General features: G+C 34.5%; 1 long non-coding RNA gene across 1 annotated transcript in view; it reads right to left on the bottom strand.

Annotated features, from left to right (window-relative positions):
• The window catches only part of LOC116568983, a 111,496-nt gene that overhangs the window by 2,010 nt on the left and 96,021 nt on the right, over nt 1-13,465 (bottom strand). Inside the window, exon 3 of the long non-coding RNA XR_004276805.1 lies at nt 4,249-4,342. This is a non-coding gene — a long non-coding RNA (uncharacterized LOC116568983). The remainder of the gene's footprint in view (nt 1-4,248; nt 4,343-13,465) is intronic.

Below are 13,465 nucleotides of genomic sequence, written 5' to 3'. Positions count from 1 at the left end.
CAGAAAGACAAATAGCCACTGGTAGGTTTGAGAACTCTCTTATTATCCAAGAAACTACACTGCTATAGGACAGTGGCTATATTTGACATGGAAATCAGAACAATATTGGCTTCTTGGCTTTTTTTATGTAACATGTGATGCAAGGTCAGGAAAACTAATCCCACCCATTTCTACTGAATGTGTCTCTAAATAACTCCAAGAAGAACTAAGAGTCATTGTTTTTGCTGCTTCTGATTATTTGTTTCTCTATGACTTTTAGTTACTTGGAGATACAGGTGACCTTTTTCTTTCTACTTCTACTTGTTACAGATATTTACAGTGAAAGAGAAAAACATGGAAAGCAGAAGGCTAAGACATGTAGCTAATAAAAGGCAGATTCAGAGTTGGAACCCAGGGAATCACAGTGACTCTAGAAAATGTACTGCCTCTCCAAAGCTAGGGATTAGAACCTATTTACAATATCAGAACACAGCAAAATATGTTCTTTATTATGGCTTATAATATCACATTAAGGACCTCCAGATATTTTACAAAGACTAAGAAGAACATCTTTGCAGAGCTAGTTAATCAAGACAACCTTTTTAAAGCAAAGATAAAAATATTATCTGACACTGCAATGTCCAATACCGAAATCACATATGGCTATTTATTAAAATTAAGTAAGATGAAAAATTCAGTTCATCAGCTGCACTAGCTACATTTCAATGTGCTCAAGAGCCACATGTGACTGCTGGCTTCTGTACTGGATAGGGCAGCTTACAAAACATTTCTATCAATATAAGAAGTTCTATTTTATAGTGCTGATGAGATGTATCAACCCACATGTGGAAAAAAAAACTCATGATTCAAACAGGAAAATAAAAAGAAAAATCTTATTCACTAATAAATCTTATTCACTAATAAAGGTATCAAAACTTATACTCTTATAGAAATCCACAAACATAAAGGCAGAACAAAAGAGAACATAAGAATTGTGTAAGTGTATTATAAAAACAACAGGGCACAAATAGTATATGAATAATGCTCTACTTCCAAGCTAGAAAAAAGGTAAGATGCAGTAGTGGCAAGAAATCCAATTATCAATGTATTTACTACTAAAAGTCTCCTGGTAAGATCATTGTACTTAATAACGCCTTTTAAAAAAATCATTTATTTATTTATTTATTTATTTTGAGAGCGCGCACACATGAGCAGGGGGAGAGGCAGAGGGAGAGTGGAGAACCTGAATGTGGGGCTCAATCCCAGGACCCTGGGATCATAACCTGAGCCAAAGGCTGACACAACCGACTGAGCCACCCAGGTGACCCAGTATTTAATAATGTCTTAGTTTAATTTTTTACGAGAAAAGTGCTATTTTCTGACTTTGAAAGATAAAAAAGGAAAACATTTTGAAGAAATTTAATTTATGAATAGCAAAGGAAGAAAACTCATTCAGCTCCAACCTGAAAAGTTTTAAGATAACAGAAAAGAAAACAAATGATAATGATAAGAACTCCGAATGGGGATCAACAGAGCCGGAAGGCCTGAAAATATTCTAAGAGTATAATGTGATTCTAGTGAGGGAAGAAAGAGGGGGATGCCTACTAAAAGAAATAATGAAAAAAGAAGAAAAGAAAAAAAGAAAAAAAAAAAAAGAAAAGAAAAGTAGCAGGGTGTTCTCTGATGTTGCTCAGTTTTAAAATATGAACCAAAAATTAATGCAAAAAGTGGCAAGAACTTATGCACACAGAATTTAACCCCAGAATGGATTGAGAGCTATAGAAAGAACAAAAAAGGTGAGAGCCATATATGAATAAAAAGAAATGAGAACAGATCCAATGCTTGGAAGAGATGTAATATTAACAGACTCAGAGAAAAAGCAGAATTATTGTTCAACAGTGTTGTTCCTATCTTGTTCATAAAACTGCAATAGGAAGAACATAATTAATACAAAATTGAAAACTAAGACAGTTTAGATAACTCTAAACTGAATTAAAGCAGCTTAAAATCTCTAGGCTCTGAATAATTACATCTCAGCGTACTGAAAGAATGAAAAGACACAGTCAAAAAAGAGTCAGCCATTTTGAGAAATCATGGAGAATTGTAAAAGTACCAGAATAAAAGGGAAAGGTAAATTGTGCTATTTCCAAAAAGGGGAAAAAGGTGATAGATAAAATTGTTATTAGTCTCCAGCAAAATCCTAAAATATCTTTAGAATGTAGGGTTTTTGAGCCCGTGAAAAATGCAGTGTAGAACAAAAGGTACTGCATCATTAAATTTATTATAAAACATCTCTCTTTTTGAATAAATGTACTAGACTAGAAAATTAGAAGACTGCAGGAGAACTGCTAGATCTTGATTTGAGCAAAGCATGACAGTTTACTTAGATAACTCTGTGGCCAAGATAGCTACTATGGATTGAATCAAAATAAAATTGGGGAGGTAAGAATTATCTCTACAACAAATGGTACTGGTATAACAAAAGAATGAAGTTAGACTCATTTCAAACCATGTACAAAAATTAATTTAATTTTATTTTTTTTTAAAGATTTTGTTTATTTATTTGACAGACAGATTACATGTAGGCAGAGAGGCAGGCAGAGAGAGAGAAGGAAGCAGGCTCCCTGCTGAGCAGAGAGCCTGATGTGGGGCTCGATCCCAGGACCCTGAGATCATGACCTGAGCCGAAGGCACAGGCTTAACCCACTGAGCCACCCAGGCGCCCCCAAAAATTAATTTTAAATGGATCTTAGACCTAATGTAAGAACTAAAATTCTAAAACTGTTAGAAGAAAATATGTGGATAAATTTTCCTTGAATTTGGCAATAAATTCTTAAAAAGTAGATAAACTGGACTTCATCTGAATTAAAAACTTATGTACAGAGAACGCTATGAGGAAAATGAAAAGAGAAATGAGCAGAATGAGAGAAAATAACTGTAAGTAATAGGTCTGATAAGGGCTTAGTACTCAGAATATATAAAGAACTCTGACAGCTCAACAACAAAAAGAATATCAACCCAACTTAAAAATGGGCAGAGGACTTAACTAGATTATTTTTCAAAAGAAGATATAAAAATTGACAACAAATACACGAAAAAAGGCTCTTCATTAGTCATTTGGGAAATGCAAATCAAAACCACAGTGAGATACCAATCCACACCACTAGGATGGTTAAAATAAAAAAATAAAGTTTTGATGAGAATGTGGACAATTTAGGACCTTCATACACTATTGGTAGTAATGTAAAATTGTGCAGCTGCTGTGGAAAACAATTTGGCAGTTCCTCAAAAAGTTAAAGAGAATTATGATACGACCCAGAAATTCCACTCCTAGGATTATATCCCCCAAAGCTGGAAATAGATATTCAAACAAAAACTTGTTCATGAATACTCATAGTAACACAGTTCACAGTAGTCAAAAGCTGGAAACAACCCAAAAGTCCATCAACTGATGAATGGATAAACAAACTGTGGCATATCATACAATGAAATATTATTCAGCCATTAAAAGAAACAAAGTACTAATACATGCTGTGGCATGAATGAAAGGTGAGAACATTATGCTAACTGTAAGAAACTAGACACACAAGATCACTTATTGTATGATTCTGTTTTTATGACTTATCTAAAACAGGCAAATCTATAGACAGGAAATTAGTAGTTGCCAGGGGCCAGGAAAAGAATGCAGAGTGACTGCTTAACAGGTATGGTGTTTCCTTTTGGAGTGATAGAAATGCTTTGGAATTACATAGAGATGATAGCTGCAGAACAGTGTGAATATACAAAATGCCACTGAATTATACACTAAATGATCAGTTTTGTGATATATGAATTTTACTTCAATCAATCATATTAGGTAAATTTGCACATGAATATGAAAAAGTACACTCCCATCACCCCAATCTCCTTTCCAGTTTGAGAATCACCAATCTTTTGGTCCTGGCATTCTGGTTCTAATTTCTGCGGAGTTATTCAACATTGGTAGAAAATTAATGTTGACAGAATTAAACCCACAAAAATAAAAAATAGCAAATATGCTTCTATTTAACTACCTTTGTAAGGAAACTAGAAAGAATAAAAGTTCTATGCAATTACACAAAGTATTCATGTTCAGAAACACAGATGAAGGTAGTAGATTTTCCTTTTCGTAATTCAAAAATGTATTTCAAAGATTAATGATCTTTTAAAGAGGTCAATCATCATATGTAAGTTACATATTCCATCTTTACAATTAATACTAAGCTATATAAAATCTGACTTAAAACTCACCGTAACTGATTGGAGAAGTCATCCTCTACATTGTCATCATCCCAATTATCCTCCCAGACATGTGCATCTTCATCTTCATCTAAACCAGCCCAGTCTAAAAACAGAAACAGATGCTGTCTAAATACTTCTCACATGTTATTTCCATAAATACAGAAACTTCAGAAAGTTTGCCACTTAAGACACAATTCAAAACATCTAATACCATATCTATAAGAAATGGTAACCCTCCTCCTTAAATCTCAATTTATGCTGTCGTGTTCTCTCAATTCTTGAATTTGCAGAAAATCTAAAGCAGAAGTTAATACAAAAAAAATTCTATTTGCCATGAAAATGTATTGTAATTTCAAGAGGATATTTACTTTCCTGATTTTTACCTTGGGCTAATTTTTATAAGGTCTATTTCACAAACTTCTAAAATACAGCACCAAGGATGTGAAAGTAAACTGAGGAGAAACTGCTAAACATAAAAAATGATAACTCATACATAAAAAATGGACCAAATTACAAGCATCACTAACATTTGCCTATCAACAATAGAAAATTTTTAAAGGGAGGACAAATATAGATATGTACAAAGAGGAATGCTACCGTTTTTAGTTTTCTCAATTTCCTTTTTTGCTTTCTTCCCTTTTGACGATGGGGAGAGGGGTTAAATTTTAGCTTTTGTTTAGAATACTCAGAAAACCTATGAAACTAACATCTCCGTTTTTAGTTTTTAGTTTTCTCAATTTCCTTTTTTGCTTTCTTCCCTTTTGACGATGGGGAGAGGGGTTAAATTTTAGCTTTTGTTTAGAATACTCAGAAAACCTATGAAACTAACATCTCCTTCCCTACTACCTCAGACATTTGCATTATCATTTCTTACCTATATAATGGCAATATTCTTCTATCAGGCTCTTCTTGCTTCTACTCTCTTGATCCTGATAAAAATCTAGCCTCCTGGGTTATAATGTCATTATATATTCTTCTTTTTTTTTTTAATGTCATCAAACCATCCCAGAAGAGAGTTTATGCAACAGAGTATGTTGTCCTATTTAAGATGCACCGCCTGCTATAATCTTGACATAGCTTTATTACAAAAAATTGTATGATTTTGCATAATGTATTTGTTTTAAAACAAGTATTTTAATTATTTAAATTTAAATCCACTGGGATGATTCACTCATGTTAGTCATGCAGCTTCAAGTACCCTCTTATACACATTTCCCCCTTGTAAAAAATAACAGTGAAGAGCAATTCACAAAATTTTCCTTTTTATTCAGTTCTAACTTTACTTCACATTTTGAAATTGCTTAAAATTTTCTAGTCATCAAACATATGCTGTTCCTCATTTCTTTTACTTTCTGCCATCTTTCGAACCTATTAGTTGGCCTGACATCTACTTAATTAAAATACCTTAATTAGTTAAAATACCATTCCCCAATAAAAGGAACAATAGATCCCTGAAGAAATGGCTAATATCAGATCTGGAATAAGGAAGTTAACAGGTAAGTTTGGGATTCCTTTTTATAAACATGTCAGAAGGTACTAAAACTGGGTTAAAGTTGTTTCTACTGGCCAAATCTGGAGCAACTTTAGAATCACAAAGAATGACATACTGAATTAAATGAAAAAACCCATGAGTCCATAGCAGTATTTTGGGGGATGGGTTGTTGGAAGGGGATGCTCTTTACAATTCTCAGGTACATAAATGGAGAAAGAATGACAGAATTAGAAAATCACCACTTTGCAACCCTCAGTACAATTCAGGCAAGGATCAGCAACGGATACTAAAACTATTGAGTGAAAAAGCTGAAACTATACAAGATTATGTACTTACTAAATGAGGGGAAAATTGGAAAGATCTGGAAATCACAACCTTAACCAATGATTACACTTAACATCACCAATAAATTTTGACAACTTGACATGTATCTTTTGATGTAATTCAGTGAGAAATAAATATCATCTATGTAGATTTCATTAAAAATGCTGGCCTTTAATCTAATCATGAAGGAAATACCAGGCAAATCCAGAATGTGAAATTCTTTATAACTGGTACCTTCAAATAAGTTAATGTGATAAAAAACAAACAAACAAACAAAAAAGAACAAAAAAAAAAAAAGGAAGGGGCTGTACTGGATGGGGGAAAAGTGATGAGACATTTTCTACAACAGTTGGTAAAATCTGGATATGGACTCTGTATCTGGATGACAATGAATTAATGTTAAGTTTCTTAAACATGACTGTAAAACTGTTTTAGAGGAACATGTCCCCCACTAAAACATGTATGCTAAAATATGTAAGAGTTGTGTCATTTTGTCAACAGTTTATTCGCAGGTGGTTCTCAAATATATTTGATATATATGATACAAGTAAAGTAAACAGGGCAAAATACTAGCAACTGATAATCCTTAGGTATTTGTTGCCTTTTTTTAACTGACACACAACTGACATATAACATTGCATTAGTTTCAGGTATAAATATAATGATTCAATAATTGTATATTTTGCAAAATGATAACCACAGTAAGTATAGTTACACCCATCACCATACATAGTTACAAAATTTTTTGTGATGAGTAATTTTGAGAGATTTACTCTCTTAGCAACTTTTGAATATGCAATACAGTATTATTAACTATAGTCACCATGCTATATACAGTAAATTCCATGACTTATTTATTTTGTAACTGGAAGTTTGTACCTTTTGACCCCTCATCCATTTTGCTCAGCCCCACCTTGTCTTTTTTAATACTTTTCTATAGGGTTGAAAGTTTCAAAATTAAATGGTGGGGAAAATAGTTAAAAAAAAAAATCACTTTGGGGGCACCTGGGTGGCTCAGTGGGTTAAGCCTCTGCCTTCGTGGTCCCAGGGTCCTGGGATCAAGCCCCACATCGGGCTCTGTGCACAGTGGGGAGCCTGCTTCCCCCTCTTTCTCTGCCTACTTGTGATCTCTCTCTGTGTCAAATAACAGAAAGAAAAAAAAAATGACTTTGGAAATCAACTCTGGAAGCCTTCCCTATGCCCATCTCCTCCTCCTTACCCTCGGGGATTAGGACCCCTCTTTTGTGTCTATCTCTATTACAGCAATTACATACTGTACAACCATAATGATCAGTTTATATGTCTATGTCCATTACTGGAGTCTGAGCTCCTTAACAATAACTTTGTGTTATTTACCTTTGTATTCTTTTTTTTTTTAATTTTTTTAAAAGATTTTATTTATTTACTTGACAGAGATCACAAGTAGGCAAAGAGACAGGCAGAGAGAGAGAGAGAGAGAGAGAGAGGAAGAAGCAGGCTCCCCGCTGAGCAGAGAGCCCGATGCGATGCGGGGCTCGATCCCAGGACCCTGAGATCATGACCTGAGCCGAAGGCAGAGGCTTAACCCACTGAGCCGCCCAGACACCCCTACCTTTGTATTCTTAAACTACAAACAGTACCTAGCGTCATGCACAACAAATGGCTATGAAAAATAAAACTCTAAACCAGACCTTGTATATTGTTGTATAACCCCCTCCCTACCCAAAACAGTTATACTCTCTCGTAAGTATGTCTTAGCCTAAGTTTCACTTTAGTAATTAATTATTAGAGACATGGCTAAGAACATTTCAACTTGAAAAGAAAAATAACAAAACGTATGATTTAGGTTTTTCTTGTACATATAAATTAAAATCTATTCAACAATTTTTGTTAGGTATATAACATAATGAGTAATATACCCATATTAACAAAATTTTTGTTAGGTATATAACATAATGAGTAATATGCCCATATTACTCATTATGTTATATACCTAACAAAAATTTTTGAATGCAATACATGTCATCATCATGATTTAAGAATAGAAGAAAGTACGTCTATTTATCTGGTCCCCCAAGACAGGACCAGATAAAACTTAGGAGGCATCGTAACTACTCTTTCTCCTTCCACTACCACAATCACTCATTATGACCCTTCCATTTCAACTCCCAGTTATCTCCAGAATAAGTCTCCCCTTCCCTATTCTTACTGCCACTTATTAATTTAGGGTTATTCCCTTCATAAATAATACTGTAGTCTTCTTTCTGTCCCCTCCTCCCCAGTGGTACACAGTTTATACCATTCCACCACCAATGCCTAAAATGCAACTGCCATTTCTGTCCATTACTAATTCAAAACCTACAGGTTGGAACCACATTTTATTAAATCTGCAACTCTGATATGATTAGTTGAGTGCTGGGCACACCACAGACACTCAATAAAACACTGGGTAAATGGACTATATTTCTCAAGTGCCCTCTGTGTGGTCAATCTCAAGAAAACAGAGGCCAGTGTGATCTCAGTAAAGCCATGAACTGGTAATGTAAAATTCTCAATTATACTTTGAGAATGTCTTTGAGAATAGTGATAACTTCATCCAATGCTCCCCAAGGAAAAATCATGGGGGAAACTTAAGACCCTAGTGCCTGAAAACATGAAAAAGTTTCCTTAGGCAATTTAATTCAGATTGTTAAGAAGCTCAGTTAAATGTATACCCAACGTTAGGGCACCTGGCTAGCTCAGTTGGTAGAACATGTGATTTTTAAAAAAATTTTTATTTATTTATTTGCGAGATAGAGCAAGAAAGATCATAAGCAGGGGGAGTGGCAGAAGGAGAAGCAGACTTCCTGCTGAGGAGGGAGCTCGATGACATCCCAGCACGCTAAGGTCATGACCTGAGCCAAAGGCAGACACTTAACCCACTGAGCTACCCAGGCACCCCAGAGCATGCAATTCTTGATCTCTGAGTTCAAACTCCATCATGGGTGCAGAGCTTACTTAAAACACACACACACAGGGGCGCCTGGGTGGCTCAGTGGGTTAAAGTCTCTGCCTTTAGCTCAGGTCATGATCCCAGGGTCCTGGGATCGAGCCCCGCATCGGGCTCTCTGCTCAGTGGGGAGCCTGCTTCTTCCTCTCTCTCTGCCTGCTTGTGATCTCTCTCTGCCAAATAGATAAATAAAATCTTAACCCCCCCCACACACACATACACACACACGATGTATACCCATCTTTAATTATTGGATATAGGGCAGTGAATGTATATTCATTAATAAAAGTTCTCAATAATCAAAAGTATTTTTACACAAATAAATTTTCTTTTTTTTTTTTTTAAAGATTTTATTTATTTATTTGACAGAGAGAAATCACAAGTAGACGGAGAGGCAGGCAGAGAGAGAGAGAGGGAACAGGCTCCCTGCTGAGCAGAGAGCCCGATGCGGGACTCGATCCCAGGACCCTGAGATCATGACCTGAGCCGAAGGCAGCGGCTCAACCCACTGAGCCACCCAGGCGCCCCTACACAAATAAATTTTCATGTACCTCTTAGCATATTATTCTCAAGCAGAGAATACTATAATTACCTAAATTCATATCCTAACTATTCTCTGAGGTCCTTAACAACAATAATACTTAACAGCAGTATTAATTATATCTCAAATGACTGGGCTAGAAATAGCCTTACATTTCCTATAGTACCTTGCAACTCAAACTGAAAATTTTTATTCTGTTTGTAAAACTAACTATATTTTATCATGAGTAGATTAAGACGTTAAAAAAAATTGGGGAACCACATTAAAGGAGCCACATTCCCTTAGTCTGTGGAAGTGTGATTAGAAAGCTACTGCAACCCACTTTTATTTTTACTTTTTAAAAGATTTTATTCATCTATTTGAGAGAAAAAGAGTGCGCACGAGCAAGGAAAGGGGCTGAAGGAGAAGCAGACTCCCACTGAGCAGGGAGCCTGAGGTAGGACTCAATCCCAGGACCCTGGAATCGTGACCCGAGCTCAAGGCAGATGCTTAACCAACTGAGCCACCAAGGCACCCAACCCATTTTTACACACACACACACACGCACTCCCAAAGCTAAAATAAACTGAGAGAAAAACATTTTGCACCTTTATAGACCAGAAAAGTGACTTAGTTAAGAGTTAATCATCAGGTACTGGGATAAAATAGTATTGTTAATTCCCATACTGCCATTGCAATCAATAATAAACTGTTCATTATATACGTCATAATATTATGAATAAACTTTTTATTCTTCTAAGAGGAAAATCTCAGAAAGTAAGGTATTCTAAGGGAAATACAAAGGGGCAGAAACTGCAATGTTAAGTACATGAGAGGAACATTAAGTAAAGGTGGTACTGGGTGTAGCTCAGATAAAATTTTAAATTAAAAAGGAGCCTCATTTCAAACAGTAGATATATCTCTCTACAATACTGAATGATTTTCATTTTAAAATTAAAACTAAATAAAGCACTTCAAATGATCTCAAATTTAACTTTCATAGAAATATGTATTCTTGTATGTTGAACTTGTATTGGGACAACTAAATTCATAATTCATTTTATGGCAAGTGAACACTGACTATATGCATTCATCCACATCCTCTCCAGTCTTACTATAACCTATAGTTCCATAACTACCTAACAGTATTAATGGACAGTCTAGGATTTTATGATTCTTGTGTTGTGCTAATTGCACACACTAAGGCTTTCCAGTATAAAAAATCCACATAAAACTAACTATATCATTACACTGCAATGTAGCAAGATATGGCTCTACACTTCAAGTTTTTTTATAAAATGTCTAAGATGAAGTACTGTTTAAAATCAGAATTTTAGAGAAACTCTTGGAAATCACAGCACATCATACCCCCCTTCATTTGAAAACCACCGCCATTACCACTACAAGAAGGTAAATATTGTTTACAAGAAAATATTTAACTTTTTCTATCAATATTTCAAAATCCTAGGCTTTAAACATTGATATTTGTATTGAGCCAAGAAACAGGAAATGCTAAATTACGTTTATTTTACTGATACTTTAAGCATTCTTCATAAAGATATCTAATGGGGTATAATGTTCCACAAAATAATCTGAAAATATTAAGACTAAATAATATGTTCTTGAGAAAGGGGGTGATATAACTAAGTAACAACTGAACTGTTTTAAAGTTCTAAGACACAAAGTCTCTTACCAGCCCACAATACTTCTAATTAAACATAACCAAGTTATTTCTATTTATACTACTCCCTAATAAACAATAATGTGTCAAAAGATTTGTTAGAAATATAAAATAAAAGAATATTTATTTCACATTTCTCTGCTAATCTTGTAGGCCTACCCTTTCAAGAAGAGTAAAAACATAGTTTTCCCCCTGCCCCAGGAACTTTTAATCTTACTATGACTTGATTCAAAATGCTGATTTCAGTACTGTTATTATTTGATGTCATTCAAATGTCTTCAAGCTGGCTTTTAACTCAAGAATTTTTAACTAGGGCGCCTGGGTGGCTCAGTGGGTTAAGCCGCTGCCTTCGGCTCAGGTCATGATCTCAGGGTCCTGGGATCGAGTCCCGCATCGGGCTCTCTGCTCAGCAGGGAGCCTGCTTCCTCCTCTCTCTCTCTGCCTGCCTCTCTGCCTACTTGTAATCTCTCTGTCAAATAAATAATTAAAATCTTTAAAAAAAAAAAAAGAATTTTTAACTAAAGAGACTAAAAAAACAAAAACAAAACAAAACAAAACACAAAATCAAATTGTTAATACCTATCCAACTTCCTCAGAGAATCACCAATAAGAAACAACAGATTCAATAACTTGTTTTATAGAAGCTCCCAATTCTTAACTCTACATAGGATAGAAAAAGTCAAAATTCTTACCATGAAAGACACTAGTTTGAAGAGTGTCTTAAAAACTTAGAGTGGTACAAGGTTGGGTTTAAAAAGTTGAATTCTGGGATGCATGGGTGGCTCAGTTAAGTGTCTCCCTTCAGCTTCAGATCATGATCCGAAGGTCCTGGGATTGAGAGCTCCATATAACACTCCCTGCTCAGCAGGGACCCGGCTTCTCCCTTTCTCACTACTCTGTGCTTGTGTTCCTCTCTCACTATCTCTGTCATAAATAAATAAAATCTTAAAAAAAAAAAAAAAAGAAGAGGTGAATTCTGATGATAATTTAGCATACAGATAAAGTATCTCTCCCTCCTTTAAAAACCATCTTGTGCTATTTTAATGGCAAGGAAAGGAAAAAGAAGGTAAAAATAAAGTTAAAAAAAAAAAAAAAAGGAAAGCAGCTCATGAGGGTTGGGCACGACAGTACTGTGAGCAAAATTTTTGGTAGAATACACACAAAAATATTCATAATGATAGTTCTGTATTTCTTTAGTAGTATTATACAGTACTTTATAATTTTGATACTATTGAGTATACAGATATACAAATTTAGAAAAGCTGGTTAAATTCTTCACAAATCATCATATGAAATTCAATGTATTACTCTTTAACCTTAATGCCTTATCTTAGGAGTAAGACACACTGAACTCTGTATGAAGTGAACTATCTTTCCAATTATCACAGGTGAAGAATCCAATATATAATCTTTTGAATTACAACTTATTAAGCACTTTAAACTATTTAACAAAAGCACCAATGAAGAAATATGTGTTCATTCACACTGACAAATGGGAATCCATAATCTATTTTAGGTGGAAACTTTAAAGATTTTATTAACAAATGTACTGAATATATTATGTAAAAAGTTTAAGTTATAAGGTAAAATAACACCCAAGTATTATTTCCAAACACTTATAAATCCTCCATACTGTACATATGTTACATTATTTATAAATTGCAATATATGTATACTCATACTAAGTGAATGTGTAAATTAAAAAGCAATGATGTTGTAATCTCCAGTATCTGGCATTTCTTGCAATATATCCCTGATTTGTGTTTTAATTTTCAACTATAACTCTAAACTGATAACTATGTAATTTTATTTAATCACTCCTTTTTAAAGGCTTAAACCCAAATAGAGGGCAAAATAATAAAATGAAACAAAGGATACCTGATTCATGTCTAATGCTTTCCTTCAATACATAGCTGACTTTATAAAGTATATACTTTATCTTCAACACTAACTGCATTGCCAGGATTGTGATTAATCATTTAAATAACCACAGCTGTGTTTACTTCAGTGTGCAGGCCTCCAGATGTGTACTGGTAAAAAAAAAAAAAAAAAAAAAAAAAAATATTTTAAGAAGAATTGGAAGTAACCAGTAACAGATGCCTAATACATAAGTTTCTAGGAATTCTAGAAAATTATTTAAGACTTTCCCCCAGATATGGCTTTGTTCACATCTGCCAGTGAGAATTATATCTGTGACTAGCCTTAAGTTTCACAAATCTGAACCATCAAAGATCCTACATA

This window comes from Mustela erminea, chromosome 11, assembly GCF_009829155.1.
Source record: "Mustela erminea isolate mMusErm1 chromosome 11, mMusErm1.Pri, whole genome shotgun sequence".
Taxonomy (NCBI): Eukaryota; Metazoa; Chordata; class Mammalia; order Carnivora; family Mustelidae; genus Mustela; species Mustela erminea.
This window is presented reverse-complemented; position numbering and strand designations above follow the sequence as displayed.